General features: G+C 42.4%; 1 pseudogene; it reads right to left on the bottom strand.

The window, feature by feature from the left end:
- Positions 1-2,054: 2,054 nt before the first annotated feature.
- Positions 2,055-2,153, bottom strand: LOC127077357 (uncharacterized; annotated as a pseudogene).
- Between the last annotated feature and the right edge of the window lie 22,588 nt (positions 2,154-24,741).

Here is a 24,741-nt window from a genome sequence, read left to right as displayed (position 1 = left end):
GTTTTCCCACTACTTCCACTAAGGCGCCCCATATTGTGCTTGTGGCGGGCGCCATGGCCTTGTGGCGGGCGCCACAAGAGGAAAAACGGTTCCCTCCTATTTTCAAGTTGAAGGGCATCCAAGTCATTTCCATCTTTTTACTTGCTTATAAATAGAAACGTGAATTCACTTTTACAATCATCCAATCTTAGAGCAGAGGCAAACTCAAAAGCAACTTTGTTTCACTTAGGCATATATTCAGTATTTTATAGTGGTAATCGCTTCGCGTTGGAGTGTTACCACAATTGTGTAATCGAGTCTGTGATAGAGTCTGTAATCGAGTTTGGAGCACTTTGGAAGGAAGTTAATCCTGCCTCCATTTTCTTTTCCGCATTGCAATTTACTCAACCCTCCGATTGGAGCAGGTTTTTATTACTTGTCTTTACTTTATTTATTTCCCGCACTCGCCTTTACTTTATTTATTTCCCGCACTCGCCTTTACTTTATTTATTTCCCGCACTCGCTTTTATTTTATTTATTTCTCGCACTAGCTTTTACTTGATTTATTTCTCGCACTCGCTTTAAATTATTTATTTCCTCGCACTCGCTTTACTTTATTTATTTCCTCGCACTCGCTTTACTTTTATTTATTTCCTCGCACTCGCTTTAAATTATTTACTTTCCGCACTCGCACTACTTTTATTTATTTTAATGCACTTTTACTTTACCATGTCTAGCTAAATTTATAAGGTTAGAATGTAAGGATCATAATTGAACCGATAATCCGTACAAGTTCGTAGAAACACTTAAGGGCTATTTTAACTTTCAAATTAAGTTTTCCCGCACTTCAATTCCGTTGGGTAAGATCGAAAGCCGTCCAACGTCTTTTTAAACTTAATTGTTTTTAACTATTTCAAAAACAGCGAAAGCGCTTTGTTTAGTTCATTAGGAGATTTTAACATTAAGAAGAAAAGAGATTTTAAAACCATTTTCGGACGCGTTTATAAGTTTAGAGTTTGGTTCGTAAGAACCTCTTTTGGTTAAGAAATCCAGGTTATAATACTTTTCAACTTAGTCAAGATACTATATTTCTTAAAAATAGGTTTACTACTCTAACGCAATGCGCGCCTTTTTATAAGTGACAATAAGAGGGTTTGATTAGGGAGTACAACTCGGTTCTGAATACGCGAAAGCGACAGTTCCTGTTAAATTAGTTCTTTTCAAAGTAGGAAACACCGCCCATAAGTAGCTCTACTAGCAAGTACTTGGATTATCAATTAATTACGTGAATTACATTCGACCCTGTCTTTATTAATTAATCTTTATTCAACACTTTACTTTTCATTGCACACTACAAAAACACCTATTTTTGATTGCCTTTGATAAACACCATAACAATAGATAACGATAGATTGACACTTGGTCTCTGTGGATTCGACAATCTTTTATATTACTCTGACGCGTTCGTACACTTGCGAAACACCGCATCAAGTTTTTGGCGCCGTTGCCGGGGACCAATTTCGTCAAATTTCATTTTCATGTTATATCGTTTAGACTTAGGCTATTTCCCACCGGTCAATGCGAAGAACTCGCAGCACCGGAAGTTTAAGGTTAGTATACCCTCTGGCGGAACCTGAACGTTACGCTCGCACACGTTTATTCTTTCATAGAATTAAGAGAGCTATGGCCGAAGATCAAAACCAAAGACCTCTTAAAGATTTCGCTCAACCATCTAACGAAGAACCTAGTTCTAATATAGTAAACCCAACCATACTAGCTAATAATTTTGAACTTAAACCATCCCTGTTACAACTAGTGCAACAGAGACAATTCGCGGGTCTCGCTACCGAGAACCCTAACCAGCATTTAAAAATATTTCTTCAATTAGCAGATACTTTTAAAACCAATGGAGCTTCTCCTGAGGCAATACGTTTAAGATTATTCCCTTTTTCCCTCAGAGATAAAGCCCTATCATGGTTAGATTCCCTTGCACCCAATTCCATGACGACTTGGGATAACCTTAGAAGAGTTTTTCTTGCTAGATATTTTCCCCCGAGTAAGACCGTCGTTTTACGAAACCATATAACTAGATTTACCCAAAACCAAGGAGAATCGTTGTTCGAAGCTTGGGAGAGATATAAAGAGTTGTTACGAGCATGCCCACATCATGGCTTAGAAAATTGGTTAATCATTCAAACCTTCTATAATGGACTTCATTACAACACAAAGATGACCATCGACGCTTCCGCAGGCGGTGCTCTGATGAACAAACCTTATCCTGAAGCTAGTGCCCTCATCGAAGATATGGCTAAAAACCATCAATCATGGGGAGTCGAACGAGTGACAATTGAGAAGAAGGAAGCCCAAGGAGGAGTGCATGAACTAAGCTCTATAGACATGATGCAAGCTAAGATGGACGCATTAGCCCTCAAGGTCGAGCATATGTGCATAAACCCGAATACTGTAGCCGCAGTTTTGTCGGATTGTGAGATATGTGGAACCAAAGGACACCAATCTGCAGAATGCAGTCTATTAAACGAAACCCACTCTGAGCAAGTGAACTACACCCAAGGGAACCCATACTCGAATACCTATAACCCTGGATGGAGGAATCACCCGAACTTCTCCTATAAAAACAGTAACCCTATTCAAAATAATGCACCTCCGAGACCTAGTTATCAAGCCCCTAGATCAAATCAACCTATGCAACCTGTGCCACCAAAGCCGAGCCTTGAGAAAATTATGGAAAATTTTATCACCACTCAAACCCAACAAAACAAGGAGTTCATGAACCAAAACATTCATGTTAACGATTGATTACTCAGTTAGGAACCAAGGTTGACCAAATAGTTACTCATACCAAAATGTTTGAAACCCAGATCTCTCAGGTAGCTTTAAACCAAGCCCCTCAGACTACTCCTGGAGGACAATTCCCTGGACAACCTTAACAAAATCCGAGAGGACAAGCCAATGCCATTACCCTACGAAGTGGGAACGCTTATGATGAGCCACCAAACCCTAGACTGAGTGAACCCGAAACTTCTAAGGAATGTACCAAACCCCCGGACGAAGTAAAGGAACCAGAGGAATCTGAAAACCAGGAAGGTAGAGATAAAGGAGAAGAACCTAAATATAAAACTTACGTACCACCCCCGCCATATAAACCACCTATACCATATCCGCAAAGACTCAAACAAACCCAGATCAATAAACAGTATCAAAAATTTATTAAAGTTATAGAAAAACTTCATGTAGAAATCCCTTTCACAGAAGCCATCACCCAAATACCTTCTTATGCAAAGTTTCTTAAAGACATCCTTACCAACAAACGTAGACTTGACGATCCGAAGCCTTTGGAATGTAATGCTATTTCCGAGGACAAATTAGCAAAGAAAGATAAAGATCCTGGAAATTTCTCCATTCCTTGCCTTTTGGGTAATCATGTCATCGAAAAAGCTTTTCTAGACTTAGGAGCTAGTGTGAGTTTAATGCCTCTAGCAGTTTGTGAGAGATTAAACTTAGGAGAATTACAACCCACTAAGATGTCACTTCAGTTAGCCGATAGATCTGTTAAATATATGATAGGCATTTTAGAAGATGTCCCTGTTAGGGTAGGTCAGTTATTTATCCCTACTGATTTTATTGTCATGGACATCAAAGAGGACAATGATATACCAATCCTTCTAGGTAGACCATTCTTATCGACTGCAGGAGCCATAATAGATGTCAAGAAAGGAAAGTTGACATTTGAGGTAGGCGACGGGAAAATAGAATTTATACTTTCGAAATTTCTTATGGCATCTGTGATGGGAGACCCGTGTTATGCCTTAGATATCATTGATGAATGTGTTAGAGAATTAGAACAAAAAGAAATTATAAAAACAATTAAGTTACCATCAACCCCCATAAAGGAAGATGATGACTTTAAAGAACCTTACATCGATGATAACCTTTACGAATGTTTATCCCTTACCCCATATCCTATGCCATGCCCTAAGAAACCAACCTTAGAACTTAAGGAACTGCCTAAGAACCTGAGATATGAGTTCCTCGATGAAAAGATGAACCGTCCAGTTATAGTTAGTGCTACCTTGAGCCAAGAGGAAACGGACCAACTTTTAGACGTTTTACGAAGATATCCCTCAGCCTTAGGATATAATATCTCTGACCTGAAAGGTATAAGCCCATCCGTATGCATGCATCGGATTTCACTCGAAGAAGATTCAAAACCCTCTAGGGAACATCAGAGAAGAATAAACCATATAATGAGTGATGTTGTTAAAAAGGAAGTTCTTAAGTTACTTGAGGCAGGTATAATCTACCAGATCTCGGATAGTAAGTGGGTGAGCCCTGTGCATGTAGTACCTAAAAAGGGAGGCATCACAGTCGTGCAAAATAATAAAGGCGAACATGTAGCAAAACGTTTAGAAGGAGGATGGCGGATGTGTATAGTTTATAGAAAATTAAATAAAGCAACTAGGAAGGACCATTTCCCTTTACCATTTATAGACCAGATGTTGGAGCGTCTAGCCAGACACTCTTACTTCTGCTATCTAGATGGATACTCTGGATTCTTCCAAATACCTATTCACCCCGAAGATCAAGAAAAAACTACCTTTACATGCCCTTATGGAACTTTTGCCTACAGACGAATGCCATTCGGCCTCTGTAATGCCCCAGCTACTTTCCAACGCTACATGATGTCAATCTTCGCAGATTACCTAGATGGGATCATGGAAGTGTTTATGGACGATTTCTCGGTTTGCGGATTTGATTTCCATGATTGCCTTGCTAACCTTGAGAAAATCCTGGAGAGATACGTGGAGGTGAACCTCGTGCTAAATTGGGAAAAATGTCATTTCATGGTAACCGAAGGAATAGTTTTAGGACATATAGTTTCCGAAAAAGGTATAGAGGTAGATAAAGCTAAAATAGAAGTTATAGAAAACCTAAAACCACCAAAAACCATCAGAGAAGTCCGAAGCTTTCTTGGACACGCTGGATTCTACCGGCGTTTTATTAAGGACTTCTCCAAAATAACCAAACCTTTAACCGGACTTTTAATGAAAGACGCTGAATTCATTTTCGACGAAAAATGTAATGACGCATTTAATCTTTTAAAGCAAGCATTAGTATCTGCACCCATTATGAAACCGCCCAATTGGTCGGAACCTTTTGAGATAATGTGCGATGCTAGTGATTACGCAGTTGGAGCCGTTCTAGGACAAAGGAAAGATAAAAAATTACATGCCATTTATTATGCCAGTAGAACCCTAGATGGTGCCCAACTTAACTATGCAACAACTGAAAAAGAATTACTCGCTGTAGTTTTCGCTATAGACAAATTTAGATCTTATCTAGTAAGAGCAAAAATTATTGTTTACACCGATCATGCTGCCATTCGTTACCTATTAAGTAAAAAAGATGCCAAGCCCAGGTTACTCCGATGGATTCTATTACTACAAGAGTTTGATTTAGACATAAGAGATAAAAAAGGCACTGAAAATGTAGTAGCCGATCACCTTTCTAGGCTAGAACATCTAAAACCTGAACTAGTACCCATAAATGATGATTTCGCCTATGATAGACTGATCGCTAGAGTAGAAACCATTGAAGACAATAACCTAGATCCTTATGAGCACCCCCAAAATTCCTTAGCAATAAGTAACGTACCCTGGTATGCAGATTTCGTTAATTACCTAGCTGCTGATATAGTACCCCCTGATCTTGACTACCACCGCAAGAAGAAATTCTTCCACGATGTGAGAAACTTCTATTGGGACGAATCGCTCCTTTTCAAAAGGGGTAAAGATGGCATTTTTCACCGTTGCATTCCAGAAGAAGAGGTAAATAGTATTATCGGGCATTGTCATTTTGCACCCTATGGTGGACATGCGAGCACCTCTAAGACATACGCCAAGATTCTTCAAGCTGGCCTATTCTGGCCTACCATGTGGCGTGATGTCTATGCTTGCATTGTCAAATGTGATAGATGCCAACGCACTGGAAACATCTCAAGACGAGATGAAATGCCCTTAAGAAACATTCAGGAAGTAGAACTCTTTGACGTATGGGGTATAGATTTCATGGGACCTTTTCCACCATCCTTAGGAAACAGGTATATCTTAGTAGCCGTAGACTATGTGTCTAAGTGGATTGAAGCTATAGCTGCACCCACAAACGACACTAGGGTAGTAATCAAATTATTTAAAAACTATATATTCCCTAGATTTGGAACACCACGTTTAATCATAAGCGATGGAGGATCACACTTTATATCGAGAATATTTGACAAACTTTTAAGAAAATATGGAGTTAGGCATAGAGTAGCAACACCGTACCACCCACAAACTAGTGGCCAAGTAGAAGTATCTAATAGGGAGATAAAACAAATCCTAGAGAAAATTGTTTCTATTTCTAGGAGAGACTGGTCTCAGAAGCTTCAAGAAGCATTATGGGCCTATAGAACCGCTTTCAAAACCCCTATAGGAACTACTCCTTACCAACTAGTCTATGGAAAATCTTGTCACTTACCATTCGAATTAGAGCATAAGGCCTATTGGGCCATTAAAACTTTGAATTTAGACTATCTAGCCGCTGGAGAAAAGCGTACCCTAGATATTCATAAATTAGAAGAGCTTAGGCAATCTGCCTATGAGAATGCAAAAATATATAAAGAGAGGACAAAAGCCTATCACGACAAAAGAATAGTAAAGAAAAACTTCAATATAGGTGATTCTGTTCTCCTTTTCAACACTAGGTTGCGACTCTTCTCTGGAAAGCTACGTTCAAGATGGACCGGTCCTTTCGAAGTATCCAAGATTCTGAGATCTGGAGCCGTAGAAATCAAGAAGGATACCTGTAGTCTATTAATTATAAATGGACAAAGACTGAAGCTCTACGAAGGAGGAGACATTCCAGCATACTACTCGAGCCACACCCTGATTGATCCACCAATTCCTACTACTACAGGTGTATAAATTCTAATCGTCAAGCTATTGACGTTAAACAAGCGCTGCGTGGGAGGCAACCCATGGTTTTTCTTTCATTTTACTTTTTCGCATTTATTTTTATTTTTATTTTATTTTATCATATTTTGCATTAAGACTAAGATTTGAATGGTTTGTATTTTCAGGATCACTTTCTTAACTTTTACCAGGATGCAGGATTTTGATGACATGCATGTGGCCTATAGAGATAATGCTCAGAGGGAGCGTTACATCGCTTTGTATCAGCGCCCTATGGCACCCACACGTTATTCTGACCACTACTGTATGGAGGCACTGGGTATCGAGCCTAGTATCCGATTCCTTAGCCACCAGCTTCACTGGGACGAGTTTGCTGATGATTTGAGTAACACATATAGGAACCTGACTTTGGAGTTCCTGAGTTCATTCGACTATGACCCATACTCTGGACCAGATGGGTATGCTGCTTTCAGGCTTTTCGGGGTTGAATACTCCTTCAGCCAAAAAGAGTTCGGCGACTTATTGGGTATCCAGACTACTCCTGATGCTATCCTGGAGACACCTATGGGATATTTCTTGGGTAAGGAAGTGGAGAAGTTTTGGAGTGATATATCAGGTGACGGAAGCCAGGATCCATCTATGCAGTTGTCTCATGTCATACATAACCCCGCCTTCAAATACTTTCAGATGATATTAGCACATTCCTTCTTGGGAAGACCGGATGCAGAGGCACTACTGAGTGAAGAGGAGATCTTCCTATTATTTTGTGCATCCCAGTCTCACCCAGTAGCATGTGGAAACTTTTTATTAGACAATCTCAGCGGTATCTCCAGATCCACCGAAGGAGTCATCCATGTTGGTGGAATCATCACACAGATTGTTGTCGCTTTAGGTCTGTCTCGCAAGTTGTTGCATCTTCGGACCTACTGTGGATACACTACCATGGACATCGATTTCTGTTTAACTAGAGGATTGATGAGGAGAGCCTCTTTCCACCCATGTCAATTCCGATTGCTAGTCGACAGTGAGGCTATCCATTATTTCACACTGCCAGACCCTATGATGACCAGTGTGCATGATCCAGCGAATTGGAGTTATGCTCTAGAGGGTCAGGGAGATACCGTCGAGGCACCGAGATCGCCACCCGTTGCTGAATACACGCCTACACCATCATCTCCTAAAATCACTATTTTCTCTAATAATCATTCATTGCAGACACCCGACATACACACCCAGATTGTTGAGTGTCGTAGAGAGATCGCAACGCTTAGACAGGAGGTGGCTGACCTAACTTTACAGATGGGACTGTCTGATCTCACCCATGCTACTGAAGTCGATTGTCTATACCAGGAGATCGCAGAGCTCAGGCAGGAGATAGCCGTGCTCCGTGGATCCACTTAGGCAGACGACACCCCTACTACCTGATCTCACCATTTCGTTTCATTTTATTTCTCTTTTATATATTTCTCGTATTTGCATTACTCATTTTATATTATCGCATTTGAATATTATATAAACTACTACTATACATTAGTATTTCTATTTTTATCTATATATGTTTTATATTTATTTTATTTGCATTTAAATTTTTCAGTTATTTATTTATTTATATTTAATTTCTGTTTTTGTTTTTGTTTCAGTTTCACTTTTTTATTTTCGTTTTTACTTTTATAAAATTATGCAAGTCAAAGAAACTAGAAGAATCACAAGACAAATGCTATCCAGACCCCTCAAAGCCAAAAGACAAGAGAAGCCCAAACCAAAGGACCAAAATCTGGCCCAACCAGATTTTGCCTTGTGGCGCCCGCCATAGGACCTGTGGCGCCCGCCACAGCGTCTGTAAATGGTCGGGGCAGACCCCTTTTCTTCACCATTTTTTTGCAACTTACAACCTCCCAAACCCATTTTTTCACCTTGGAAAAACATCCTTGAACCCACAAAAAGCTCATACTTTCCTAACCACCACACCACACAAATCATTATTCCACTTTCCATTTTCAATTTCATCCGTCGGATTTTGTAAAAATCCAACCTTTTCACCAACCACTTCATCTTCTTCAAGAGCATTCAAACGGAGTTTAACGGATTCATTCTCCGAGGAGGGAAACCGGGGGAGAGACAAAGAAAAATTATTGAACGGTTGCAAAATCGGGAAATCCTCCCGACAAGGTATGTTGACGAAAACTGTCTCTACACTTTAGGTATCTACCATAGCATTTTCCATTTATTAGACAACTTAGGTTTGCATAATTTCTTTATCAACAAAGAACCCACCTATGAGCGGTTGACAATCGAATTTTTAAGTTCCTTAATTTATATTGTCAACCCTAACACTGCTAGCACAGTTGGAACTGTCAATTTTAGAATGTTTGCTGTTGAATACCAATTCAGTACCGACGAACTAGCCAGCTTGTTAGGGATCCCTCACGGGGAAGGTGCTATTTGTGAGGCCCCTTTGGATTCCGAATGGTCTGTTGAGGTATTTTTCCTTCTGGGAGCGTTTATCAAAGACTTCCATAAACTCTTTTGAAGGAGTTCTTGCCTCAACTATCCATAACCCGGCCATCAGAGTTTTTAGATATCTGTTGGCATGCACTATTTTTGGCCGGGAGAATCCAAATAAGGTTAATGCTAGAGAGCTTCTATATTTGCAAGGAAGCCTCACAAATAGGCGAATTAATTCGGTTCCGTTCATGCTCGCCCATATGATTTTAACTCTGAATAAAGCGGGACCGATTTCTTTTGGTGGATTGATTACGTCTATTGCTCGGGCACTTAACCTGAACAATGAGATGGTGTCGCATCGCGCGAAAAACCGGCGGGAAACGAAGAACAACAGAGCCGCCACCGTGCGTTATTTATCCCAAAAGAGGGAAAGGAAACGCTCAGAGTAAACCTGGGAAAAGACATGGTCTCGCGACCAAAGAGAATGGGATCGGGAGTCGGTTATGCGAAGGGAAGGTATTAGCACCCCTACGCATCCGTCGTACTCGACGGGATCCACGCACAATAGAAAGGAAAATGGTTGCTAAACACTGCTCAAACACACATACACTGGCTGAAGGAGACACAAGAAAACAAAAGAGACTGACTCGGCAGAATGTCGCATCCTGGGCCTACTTAGTCTATCAGGCATAGACATCAGAGTCAAAGTAGTTCGGACTGGGAAACGACACATGCTCGCTAGGATATCGCATCCTATGCATACGTATCTCCTCGGACGAGAGAAGAATCAGAGCATTCGTAGCTCGGCTGACACACACACAAACAAACACTGGCAAAGGCAAACGTGGAGCCTGAAGGCCAATCACTGGGCTTACATCAGCATCCGAACCAACAAACCCACACTGGAACCCTAATGCCACTCGATGGACTTACATCAGCTTCCAAGCACACAACAAGACAAAACAAAGACACAGGTGCCCGGAGAGATCTGCTCATCTCCTGCCTACGTACCTCATCTGGTATGAGGATCAGGGCGACGTAGTTCCCCTACAGAGGGATAAAGGACTAGCCTAACCAGATAACAGAGGGAGACACAACACTAGGGAGACTACGACTCGAGCCTAGATGTTATCATGCAAATCATCCCTAAGTTAAGGTTTCTAGCTAACTTGCACAGGGAGCCAGCCTATCCTAATCATGACTTGCACAGGAAGCAAGCCGCACACACACTTAACTTGCACAGGGAGCAAGCCAAGCAAAACCTAACTTGCACAGGAAGCAAGTCTAAACTAAACCTAACTTGCACAGGAAGCAAGTCAAACAAACATACAAGCACAGATAGCACACACTATACACAAGCAAGTGGCTCAAACAAGGGTTAGGTTTTAGTCGAGGGGTCATATCAACCTCAACAAACAAACCTCTGGAACTGGGTGAATGTGCTCTTAACCTTGCCATTGAGGGGCTAAGGTGAAGCAGATGAAAGGTGAGTGAAGATAAGACTTCACAGCTCTTATCCCTGGCCTGGGAGAGCTTAAGACAAGAATGTGTGGGTTCAGAAAGTGGGAACCCTTCTACACATTTAGAACTGACTCAACTGCACAATTGTACAAGATCTTGGGTTTGTATCTGCAATGCATCAACACGGTGGTGTGAGCAAAGCAAATGACACACAGAATAGCAGGGGATAGGTTGCTTATCCCTTGGGTCTGCCAATGCCTCTTCACTTAGGAGGTCTTTGACTCTGTACAAGGACAAATTAAACATACACAAACATTGCCTCTTAAGGAGGACTTCAGACAGTTGCCTGGCCAAGTAACAGGCCAGGTCTTCCAGACTACATGAAGAAAAAGGAATTATACCTCAAGCAAGTTGCTAAATAGCAAAGCAAAGCAAGTTCAAAGAACTTAAGCAACTAATGGTACCTGAAATGGTCAAACAGATCAGTACACAGTTCAACAGTCAAAGCAAAAGGAAACAGAACTCAACAGTCAACACAAGCAAGTGAATGTGCAAGGCACAAGGCTCTAGGCATGTGAGCCAAGCAACCTACAAAACAAATAGGTTAAACAATGATATTCAAGCAAGCTCAATCAAAAAGAACTGGTCTCATTGGTCATTTGTTGGTCAACCTGAAAACACAAGCCCAAAAGTGAGTAACAGGATCACTAGGGCAAGCCTAGGGTCAAAAGAGAATGAAAAAGTCAAAACAGAAAGCAATGTCCAATCAAAATCAAATTCAAACATTTAAGAAGCAACCCCAATTGGTTTCATGTTCATATCAATCATCATCATCATTTCATGAACAAATTAAGTCAAAACATGGCATTTAGGAGCTCATAGAAGTCAACAGCAAGACTTGCATAAAAACCAATCTCAAACATTTCCAAAAATCACCAAATAAATCATGATCAATCCTAACACATAGCATGGTAAGCATGTCAAATTTCATCTCATTTGGACAAGTGGAAGGCAGTCAATGAAAATCAGAAAGTCAAAGCAATTTTGAACATGCTCAAAGAAGTCAACCAAACATGTATCAACTTCAAAAAATCATAACTCAGTGATAGCATATGAGAAATGAATGGGATCAACACCATGATAAACCTTAAGATGTCTACTAATCACATGTCAAATTTCATGTCCATCTAATAAAGTATGAGCATTTCACAAATGATATGGGAACATGTGTCACAAAAAATCAACATATGACCAAACAGGGGAGAAAATCTCAAACAATTAGGAAATGCCACAAATAATTCCAAGAAAATTCACATGTAAACTAGACACCCAAGAGTAGGTTCATGCAAAAATTCACATCAATTTGAGGTCAAGAAGCATGGCTATAAAAATCAACAAGTTGCACATCAATGGTGTGACACAAATTGTCACACCCTAATTCAAAAAATCATAACTCACAAACCAGCAATGATAAATTCACAAACTCTACACCAAAATCACCATGAGTGTGTCTAGTTTAAGCACAAAAAGTTTGGGGGTCATTGGATAAAGTATCACCATTTCACAAATGTTTTGGCAAAGTGTACAAAATATGCATACATGTCACAAACCCTACTACCATTTAAAATCCACTCATCCAAAAAATCAGCAAAAATCATGATAAAAAAGTAGAGATCCAGATGAACACAATGCAAAAATTCCCATGAAATTTGGATTTGAAATGAAGATGTTATGATTTTTGTAAGATGGAGCAATCAAATGAAATAAATAAATAAAACAACATGAATTTAATGGGACATGGGGGCACGGGAATGGCAAACTTGTAATTCCCAGGTCACTTAACCAAAACGCAGCGTTTTGGCCAGGGAAAGGAAATGTTGTGATTGGTTGAGGCAATGGCACAGTAACAAATTCGTGCAAAAAACCCTAGTCCAGAAATCCGCAGGAAAAGTCGCAGCCAGCTCATGAAGGCCGCAAGTGAATCCGCAGGTAATGTGCAGTTCATGATCTTCATGCGCGAAATCTCCAGAAAAATCCAACAAGCCCAGAAATGAAAATTAAACACACATACATGTTCATCCAAGCATGGCAAAGACAAATCCAACATCAATTTTCATGGAAACAAGCTATTGAGAGAGAATCGAACAAAAACTTCATATGAACATCAATCTTTATTTCCAAATATCTTGCTAAATACTTAACCAATTTCTACCATTCAAAGCTCATAATGATCAGGGTAAAAGGATCTATACATTGCACAGCATTATTTCATGAAGTGAAGGATTCGAAATACCTACCAAATTTGAAGAACTAAGCTGGATTGTGGTTGTTTGGTCCTTAATGCTTGAAATAGTTGCTCTTTAAGGTCCCAAATGAAGAATGAGTGAAGAACTTTGGCTTGAAACACACCGATTTAGCTCTGAATCAACTCTGCCATGGAAGAGTGCTTTTGAAAACAGTCGAATCAGGGCTGCTTACAGCTGGGTTTTGATGCTCCAAATGTCTTCCAAGTGATGGCCAGGTGATGAATCAATGAAAGGAAGCTCGAGTCCTTTGGGAGTTTGAGCAGAATTTGCAAAATGTGAAAAATGGCAATTCAGAGAAAATGAGAGAATTCTGTATGTTAGATGGCTGCTAGGGTTTCCAAGTGACAGAAAATGATGAATATATCTGCTGTTTAAGAGTACAAACCAAAGTTCATGAAAAGGTGGGATGGAGTTGGTGAAAAGTGTACTTTTGGCCAATTTTTAAGCAAGTTGGCATGGGTGTATGTACTACACGAATTTGGGCTTTCAAACATGACACAAACCACATTTCTAAACTATTTCAATTGGTAGAATTGGTTAGAAATGATTATTTGGAAAGTTCAATTTTTCACCTCACTTGAAAATAATCCATGTAGGTTCAAAAGTGCCATTTTGATCCATAAAGTTTTGGTACATGAAAGTTACATTTTTGGAAAGATGAGGTCAAATGTGACTTGTAGAAAAAAACCCCACCAAAATTGGCCAAATGGTTTGGGAGATATGGCCTTTTGAAGTTCAAAAATTTCTGAAAATGATTTGATCATAACTTGCCAACCGTACATGGGAATTGAGTGTTCTTGGACTTTTTGGAAATGGGAGAACAAGATCTTCAACTTTCATGTTGGGAAAAAATTCATTTGAAGCTTGTATCATGATGTAAGTTTGAGGATCAAGACTTTCCATTTTTGGCAGGTTTCAATTACAGGTCCAGTTTCTACTTTTGGAAATTTCTGATCTGGCTTCAAATTCTTCCATGATGGTGTTTGACATGATATATGAAGACTATAGGGACATGAATAAGCTCTCTCAAACCAAATCCAACCATGAAATCCATAAAATCAAGCCCAGTTGACCAAGGTTGACTTTTTAGGGTTTCTGACTGACTGTGCATTGACTGATGACTTCTAAACATCCAATCCTTGACCAAAACACTTCAAATGGATCCCCAAGTCATGTGAACATGTTGGACCAACCCTAGGGCCTTGGCTCAATGGAAATTGTACTTGCTTGCTTGACTGACTGATCTCCTGATCAGTTTGACCTAATCTTGCTGATGATCCTGCACTTGGGCAAAAGGACAATGCAATGCTATGCAGTGGACCATGTTATGCTGTGACCTAATATGAGAATGTATGTACAATGATGGGTGCAAATTTGAGGTGCTACAGCTGCCCCTATTCAATCAGCTAGGAACCCGAATGGATGAGAGCAACGGCTGTCAGACTTTCAGGGTAAACAGGGATTGAATACCAAGAACCGTAGAAATTTGCACTCTGTCGGATATTATACAAGAAGAACCACGTCATTTACCGATGACGCCTGTCATTGACAATTTCGGAAAGGCGAAACCATTTACCGATGGTTAGAAACTGGAAACTTGATATTTACCGATATCAACTTTAGCAAGACCATTTACCGATGGCTGCTGGGAAACAACTCTGATGTAAAAGGAAGCAAAACCATTTACCGATGGTGGCTTCAAAGAAACTTGACATTTACCGATATCAATTTCAACTCGACCATTTACCGATGGCTACTGCAACTGGGGATCCGATATTTACCGATATCGAAGAAAACGGGGCCATTTACCGATGGCGGATAAAACTGGGCATTCAACATTTACCGATATCGAAGCATACGGGGCCATTTACCGATGGCGTCTCCACTTGAGGAGGAACGAAATCTTTGTGGTGTAATCAGACAAGACGTTTACCGACGACTTCTGGGGATCTTGATTTTATCAACAAGGAAACAAAGCACGACCAGACATTTACCGATGACTGGGATGAGACTCGACGTTTACCGACATCGAAAGATGATGTTTACCGACATCCAAAAACGACCAGACATTTACCGATGACCGGGGAACACTTCACTAAGGGAAAAAACAAATATTTGCAACTGGAAACCAGATAGGACATTTACCGATGACTCTACTGGGGATCTCTAGCTGGGGATTATCAGACATTTACCGATGACTGCAGAAAAGACCCGATGTTTACCGACATCGAAACAATGGTGTTTACCGACATCAAAAAAATGACCAGACATTTACCGATGACTGGGGAGAAAACCCGATGTTTACAGACACCGAAACAATGGTGTTTACCGACACCAAAAATGATGACCAGACATTTACTGATGACTGGAGTGAGACTCGATGTTTACAGACACCGAAACAATGGTGTTTACCGACACCGAACAAAGAAACACAAGCGAGTGCTAGTATGACACTTACCGGTATCACAAGAACGACATCTTAGATATGTCAAGGCAAGGTTGACCACCTGTTGGGGGGTCTCACTGGGGAGAAACAAACTTTCTGTCGCCAACGGGTGGGGTAATAAACCTTTGTGGGGATATCAATCCTGAATGCTGTCAAGAGCAACTGTAGCAGACTTGCTGTGCTGATGTTGAATGAAATGATCCGCCTCTGCCGGGTATACGGTCTGGTGAGGTTAACAAATGAATGCATATGTTTGAATTTTTCTACGGCGTAATGCTCCATATTGAATGGGAATGCTACGCAGTTTGAGGATGCAATGATCACTACATGCAAGATGCAAAAATGATGAAAAACTCCGGCTGGGGAGCCAAAACTGATCGGGTACTCCAACTCTGCGGGGAGACTCTGCAGGGAGAGAGCAACGACTTCTCACCCATGTTGAAGAATAGCACTGCTGCTGGGGAAAGGTAAACTCCGCTGGGGATATCCTTCAGTCCACAGATAGGATAAATACTGGAGATAAATTTCAATGAACCTGCCTCACTCGGGGAGGAAATCGGCAAATACAGGCCTGCTGGGGGATAGGCAATCCTTAGATCTGTTGGGGAATAGAAGGCACTATCCACAGACGTCTCCGCAGGGGAACATAGCTCTGATAGCTTCCAAACTTGCTTGGGGAAAATATTTGCTGAGGAAACGTCCTCACAGATGCCAATCCTGAAAAACAGCACAACAAAATGCCCCCAGGGGATACATGGACAAGATACGCTCAAGTGTCCTCAACATTCAAAATGATTTTCAAATGTTTCATCATCCTGCAAGCTATTGTTTAGCCTTCATGTTCTTAGATGCAATGCTTATCAAAAATTCGGACATTTTTGCAAACAAAACAGTAAAAATAAAAACAAAAGAGCCATTTATCTGAATAACGACTTTTATTGATTGAAAATGTGCCTGAAGAGGCAAATACATTGGGAGCAATTCCTAGGAAGAGGTAATTGCGCACAAAAGGAAAAATCTGTCCTAATGGCAATGTGAACACGGCATCCACTATTTCCCAATTCTGTTATAACTCACAGATCATCAGTTTTCCTCCCAACTCCTTGCTTTCTGAGAAGAATGACTGGACGGATCACATCTTTCGAGATGGCAGACGACAAAGCTTGATGAAGTACAGACAACTCAGACTGTAGTCTTCGCTTTAATCCCTCTTTTGCCTGGATCGCCCTTTCGGGTTTTCAATCCACCGGGATACCCATTTTTGTCTAAGCCGCCCTTACGGGTTTTCGACTTACCGGGTGTACAAATTTTTTTCATTTTATCCCTAATTTTTGCCCGAACCTTTTCTTTCTGTTTTTTGGTTCGCCGGGATGCCCATTTTTGCCTGGACTCTTTTTTTCTTTTTGTCCAGCGGGTCAATTTATGCGAAGTATTTTTTGACTACATCTGAGTTAACAGGAGACGGAAAATCTTCACCATCCATGGTTGTAAGCATCAAGGCTCCACCGGAGAATACCTTTTTCACAACATACGGACCTTCATAATTGGGAGTCCACTTGCCCCTGTTATCTGCACCGGGAGGGAGGATCCTCTTCAAAACTAGATCACCGATCTGATAGCTTCGAGGACGCACTTTCTGATCAAAGGCTCGCTTCATCCTTCGCTGATACAACTGTCCATGGCATACAGCTGCTAGTCGTCTCTCCTCGATAAGGCTCAACTCGTTAAACCTTGTTCGAATCCACTCGGCTTCGTCCAGCTTGACATCCAATAAAACTCTCAGAGAAGGAATCTCCACTTCAACAGGTAGGACGGCTTCCATACCATACACAAGGGAGTAAGGGGTTGCCCCGGTCGACGTACGTACTGAGGTACGGTACCCATGCAAAGCGAAAGGCAACATCTCATGCCAATCCTTGTACGTAACGACCATCTTCTGCACAATCTTCTTGATATTCTTGTTTGCCGCTTCTACAGCACCATTCATCTTCGGTCTGTAAGGAGAAGAATTGTGATGTTCAATCTTGAAATCCTTACAAAGCTCTTTCATCATCTTGTTATTGAGATTCGAACCATTGTCAGTGATGATTCTCTCCGGAACTCCATAACGACAGATGATTTCTTTCTTGATGAACCGGGTAACCACTTGTTTGGTAACGTTAGCATATGAAGCTGCTTCCACCCATTTGGTGAAATAGTCAATCGCAACCAAGATGAAGCGATGTCCATTCGAAGCAGTAGGCTCAATCTTCCCAATCATATCAATGCCCCACATGGCAAACGGCCAAGGCGAATTCATGACATTTAGAGGGTTTGGTGGTACATGCACCTTATCAGCATAGATTTGACACTTATGGCACCTCCGAGCATACTTGAAACAATCGGATTCCATGGTCATCCAGTAATAACCCGCTCTCAACAATTTCTTAGCCATTGCATGTCCGCCGGCATGAGTACCGAAGGAACCTTCATGCACTTCTTGCATTAACATGTCTGCCTCGGGTCTGTCCACGCATCTGAGCAAGACCATGTCAAAGTTTCTCTTATACAGCACATCATCCTGATTCAAATAGAAGCTTCCAGCTAGCCTCCTCAGGGTTTTCTTGTCATTCTTCGACGCACCTTCAGGATACTCCTGAGTCTTGAGGAAGTTCTTGATGTCATAATACCACGGCTTCTCATCACCCACCACAGACTCGGCTGCAAACACATACGCAGGCCTCTCGAGTCGATTCACCGCAACATGTGGCACATGATTCCACCAATGAACTTTGATCATAGACGACAAAGTTGCCAAAGCATCAGCCATCTGATTCTCATCCCGGGGGACATGATACAACTTCACCTTCTTGAAGAACGTCAGTATTCTTCTGGTGTAATCTCTATACGGAATCAAATGCGGCTGGTTCGTATTCCAATCTCCGTTGACTTGATTGACCACTAGAGCGGAATCTCCATAAATGTCAAGCGTTTTGATCCTCAGATCAATGGCTTCTTCTATCCCCATGATACAAGCCTCATACTCAGCTTCGTTGTTGGTGACGTCAAACGTCAATCTGGCAGAAAAAGGTATATGAGCACCTTTAGGGGGTTGATCAGCACCGCACCCACACCGTTACCGTTCATATTCACAGCCCCATCAAACATCAGTGTCCACTTGTCATCCGGATCCGGTCCTTCCTCAACCAGAGGCTCTTCGCAATCTTTCATCTTAAGATACATGATGTCTTCATCAGGGAACTCAAACATCATAGGCTGATAATCTTCAATCGGTTGCTCGGCGAGGTAGTCTGACAGAACACTACCTTTGATGGCCTTTTGTGACGTGTACTGAATATCATATTCTGTTAGAATCATCTGCCAACGAGCAACGCGTCCGGTGAGAGCTGGTTTCTCAAAGATGTACTTCACTGGATCCATCTTAGAAATCAATAAGGTAGTATGGTTCAACATATACTGTCTCAGTCGGCGAGCAGCCCAGGCCAAAGCACAGCAAGTTTTCTCGAGCAGTGAATATCTTGTTTCACAGTCGGTAAACTTTTTGCTAAGGTAGTATATGGCATGCTCTTTTCGACCAGACTCGTCATGTTGTCCCAATACGCACCCCATCGAGTTCTCAGTCACTGACAGGTACATTATCAGAGGTCTCCCTGGAACTGGAGGTATAAGGATTGGAGGTTTCTGTAAATACTCCTTTATCTTGTCAAAAGCTTTCTGATAATCATCATTCCACTTGATCGCCTGATTCTTTCTGAGCAGTTTGAAAATTGGTTCGCACGTGGCAGTTAGGTGAGATATGAACCTTGCAATGTAGTTCAACCTCCCTAAAAACCCACGGACTTGCTTTTCCGTTTTTGGTTCAGGCATCTCTTGAATAGCTTTGACTTTCGCTGGATCAACCTCAATCCCTTTCTCACACTGACAATGAAGCCTAAAAGCTTCCCTGATCTCACCCCAAACGTACACTTGTTCGGATTCAACCTCAGCTTGAACTTTCTCAACCGGTCAAACAGCTTCTGCAAATTAACAAGGCTCCTCTTCTGTCTGCGACTTCGCAATCATATCATCTACGTACACTTCAATTTCTTTGTGCATCATGTCATGAAAAAAGGTCGTCATTGCCCTCTGATAGGTAGCACCAGCATTCTTTAGCCCAAATGGCATCACCTTATAGCAGAACGTGCCCCAAGGTGTAATGAATGTCGTCTTTTCCATGTCCTCTGGCGCCATCTTGATCTGATTATATCCGGAGAAACCATCCATGAAAGAGAATACCGAGGATTGAGCCGTATTATCAACCAATACATCAATGTGAGGTAAGGGGAAATCATCTTTCGGACTCGCTCTATTCAAATCCCGGTAATCGACACACATTCTGACTTTGCCATCTTTCTTTGGCACGGGAACGATGTTGGCCACCCATGGGGGATAACTTGTAACAGCCAAAAAACCCGCATCCCACTGCTTCTGAACCTCTTCCTTGATCTTAGTTGCCATATCAGGACTTGTTCTACGAAGCTTCTGCTTGACCGAAGGACATCCTTCTCTAAGAGGTAATCGATGCACCACAATGTCTGTATCTAACCCAGGCATATCTTGATATGACCAGGCGAATATCTCCACATATTCTCTCAGCATCTCAATCAGCCTCCTCTTGACAGAGTCCTCTAAAGCAGCCCCAATCTTGATTTCTCTTTTGGCGTCCTCAGTACCCAAATTAACAACCTCCAACTCCTCCTGATGAGGTTGGATGACCCTTTCCTCCTGCTTCAGCAATCTGACCAATTCTGCAGGAAGTTCACAGTCTTCCTCACTCTCCTCTTCAGCTTGGTAGATGGGATTGTCAAAATCATACTGAGCCATAACAGAACTGTTCATAGTGAATGCCATAAGATCGCTTCTGCATGTTTAATGCTTTGTTTTAGAAAAAGAGTTCAATAAAGTCAAAAAAAAAAAACATTGCCATTTTTATTGTTTGAAAAAAGATGAAAACAAAAAATAGAAAGACAGGGATCACAAAGTTTGATTTCAAAAAATGTCCTTCATTAATGATAATCATTAAAACATGATGAGGCCCTACAATGAATCACTACGCCTTGGGCAGATCGTAGGATTTTCATGCAAAAAAAAAAAACAACAGAAAATTACTCTGTCAGAAGAGTAACTTGAACCACTTCTTCAGTCGTCCAGTTGTTGATAGACCCCCCTGGTGCACACGGGCGAACCCAGTTGTCCAGATCACAATCACTGTCACAGTCTTCACTACCGGTTACAGAGACGTCGCCATGATTCATCAGCCCAGCGCTGGTAAAGGTACTCGGACCCGCTTGACCATTCTGCTCTGCTTGGAGAGGCTCGTAACCAACGCCAAATTTGTCTTCTTTGACAGGCAAATCCACCATCTTGCCCCAGCCTTCAGCTTTGCCAGAATCAACAACCTCTTTAGCCTGCTTGTAAGAAGTAATTGAAGCACCTGGCTTCCTCTGCTCAGCGTACGCCACTTTCTCAAGAGCCACAGTCTCAAACGCCTGACATAAGGTTTCGTGGATCTCGCCATCCACCTCAACATATTTGAACGAGGATAGGTGACTCACCAGAATCTCTTCTTCACCGCACACAGTCACAATCTGACCGTTCCAGACATACTTGAGTTTTTGATGGAGAGTCGACGAGACTGCCCCTGCTGCATGAATCCATGGACGCCCCAATAAACAACTATAGGCGGGCTGGATGTCCATAACATAGAAGATGATATCGAATACCTCCGGACCTATCTTCACAGGCAAGGTAACTTCCCCGCACACAGAACGTTTGGATCCGTCGAAAGCACGAACGATCAGGTCACTGGGAGTAAGCACAAACCCTTCCACATCAATCTTCTTCAGAATCTGCTTAGGCAACACATTCAGCGACGACCCGGTGTCTACCAATACGTGAGACAACACTGCCCCCTTGCACTCCATGGTGATGTGCAAGGCTTTGTTATGGTTTCGCCCTTCAGGCGTTAAGTCCAGGTTGGTGAATCCTACACCATGCCTGGTGCTCACATTGGCCATCACACCCTCCAGTTGATTGACAGAAATCTCCTGAGGCACGTAAGCCAGATTCAACATCTTCAGCAAGGCATTACGGTGTGCCTCAGAGCACAACAACAGTGAAAGTATAGAAATCTTGGACGGAGTTTGATTCAACTGATCTACAATCTTGTAGTCACTCTTCTTGATTATCTTCATAAACTCCTCCACGTCCTTCTCAAATGACCCCTCGGGCGCTTCCTTCTGGACAGGTTCTTCCTCAACCACAGCTTGCTTACCCTTTGCTTTGGCGAGAGCCTCAGCATTATTGTCCCTCAAAGGCTGCGGTGCGAACAGACGACCGCTTCTGGTAAAACCTCCTGGACCCCCTACATTATCCACAGCCTGACCAACAGTTGCAGGAACTCTATTCGGTAAACCAATTGTCACTGGAGTTTGATTCACTGGTCTCGTCTGACTTTCAGCCCTTCTGTAACTGCGGTGAGCATTATCATACTTCCACGGCACGGCTCTACTATTCTCAACAGCCCTTCTTCCAGACGCAATGATGGTAGTTGGAGCACCGATGGTTACAGGCACGGAAATGGTAACTGGGGTACCATTTGTTGCAGGTGCACTAACGACCCTTTGTCCACGTCCTTCAGACGGTTTAAAGTAAATGGTGACAGTTGACACTGTTCCACGATCTTTTACAGCCCTACTGAATTGCAAACAACCCTCATCCATCATACCCTGGATACCGGTCTTTAGCTGGTCGCAACCATTCTCAGATTCTGCACAACCCAAACAATCCTCATCACAGCCCGAGTAGACACCCCCATTCAGCAGACGGCCCTTCACAACTAGCAGAGAAGTCTGAACATCATCAACATTAACAACCAGATCTTCAGCTTCCTTCCCCTCAATATTGTTCACTCTATGCCCACCATGCTGAGGCATAGGGTTGTTTACGACGTTAGGCACTGGAGCGAAGTTGATCGCTTTGGCATCGATCAAATCTTGGACCTTGTGCTGGAGAGCCCGACACTTCTCAGTATGATGCCCTGGTGCCCCAGAGTGAAAGTCACAACGGACGTTGGCGTCGTACCCAGGAGGCAATACTGTAGGCGGAGCCATTGTACGCAACTCAACCAACCCCAACCTGAGTAGTTCGGGCAGCAGTTCGGCGTACGACATGGGTAGCGAATCAAAACGTCGATCAGGCATCCTTTGTCTGGGCTGATACGGACGTTGCTGTTGTTGTTGTTGCGGTTGTTGAGCTCTTTGTTGTTGTTGTTGACGAGGCTGAGGTGCCGGAATGGTCACTGCAGCAACCTGACAGCGTTGACTTCTGTTCTGATCTCTGCGGTATCGAACAGCATTAGTTTCACCCTCTCTTCGACGAGGTGCCCCAGCAAACGGCTTCTTAGAAGAAGAGGAACCAGCATCTTGGATCTTCCCAGTTTTAATCAAGCTCTCAGTCCTCTCTCCACAAATGACAACATCAGAAAAACTACCGAATGGGCAGCTCCCCATCCGGTCCATAAACACACCCTGAAGAGTGCCGATAAACATATCTGTCAACTCCCTCTCCAGCATAGGGGGTTGAACTCTAGCAGCCAGTTCACGCCACCTCTGGGCATACTCCTTGAAGCTCTCTCCGGATTTCTGACATAGACTCTGCAGCTGAGTCCGGCTAGGCGCCATGTCCATGTTATGTTTATATTGCCTCAGAAAGGCCTCACCCAGATCCCTCCAACAGCGGATAGAATCTCTCTTCAATTCCATGTACCAGTCCAAAGAAGCCCCAGATAGACTATCTTGGAAAAAATACATCCACATCTTTTCATCATCGGTATATGCAGAGATTTTTCGATAATAAGCCTGCACATGGGTGCGAGGGCAAGAAGTACCGTTGTATTTATCGAAGGACGGTGCTTTGAACTTGTAAGGGATTCTCAAACCTTCCACCAACCCCATATTGGTAACATCAAAACCGAGAGAATTTTGACATTCCATAGCCCGGATCTTCTCAGCAAGGGCATCAACTTTACGATCCCTCTCATCAACCCTTCCCAGAACATCTTCGTCTTCACTGAGCAGAGTAAACATATCCTCTTGTCTGTCAATAATCGGAACAGGATTACGGGCCGGGGCACGGACTACTCTGACATTAGCGGCATCTGGAGCAATAGGTTGACCGTTGATTCGAATTCCCCCCAACTCATCACCTACAGCATAGTTGTTGATGGGTACAGTAGCAGCAACATTGTTATCATTGACCGGGCCTCCCTCTGGCGGAGCATGGTTGACCGGTGGAATTGCAGCCTCTTGTCTCTGAACCATGGCTCGAAGTTCTTCTTGACCTTGTGCAACCCCTTGCATCATATTCATAAACTGGGCCATGTTAGCCTTCATCTCAGCCAACTCAGCTTGAACTTGATCCATACCTCTCTGTTGATTCAGTCTTGTTGAGTAGCGGTGCGGACGTTGATCAGCTATCCTGCCTGAACAGGAACCAAGAGTGAGAAGTCACGACCAAGAACACCTGTTATGCAAAATGATATGAGTATGGTGCTAATGATGCGTATGATGCACATGATATGTTCATTCCTCAGGCATTCAAAGAGCCTGAGTCATCCTCAAAAGATGGCAACCTGCAGCAAGAACAACATAGAAGCACAGAAACAACATACACAAGAGTGATGAGTACAAGGTGAAACCAACAACCTCATCTATATGAGTAACAGGATCATACAACAAAGTCGACAAAGAAAATCCAAACAATCGGAGTACAACAATGAATCCCATCCAACAAGCCTGGAGGTGATTCTCAACATACACATCAAAGATACAAGCTAAGACAAACGGCCTCTCGGAATGAGAGTCTTCAAGTACTGACACTGGTCTATCAACAGGTCACATTCTGAACATTCTGGCAAAAGAGTGATCTTCTCCTTCAGTTGTCGTCTAAGCTCTACCACTTCTCCTCCAAGGTGGTTCTCTGATGCCTGTCTCAAGTCTACTTCCTTCTTCAACTGGATGTCTTTATCTCTGAGTTGCTTCTCCAAGTCTCTGATCTTCTTCTGATAGCTGGCCTCAACCCTCTGCAGCCTCAAGCA

The sequence above is a fragment of the Lathyrus oleraceus genome, chromosome 4 (genome assembly GCF_024323335.1).
Source record: "Lathyrus oleraceus cultivar Zhongwan6 chromosome 4, CAAS_Psat_ZW6_1.0, whole genome shotgun sequence".
In the NCBI taxonomy this organism is placed as follows: Eukaryota; Viridiplantae; Streptophyta; class Magnoliopsida; order Fabales; family Fabaceae; genus Lathyrus; species Lathyrus oleraceus.
The sequence above is the reverse complement of the archived record's forward strand: the minus strand, read 5'-3'. Positions and strand labels throughout refer to the sequence as shown.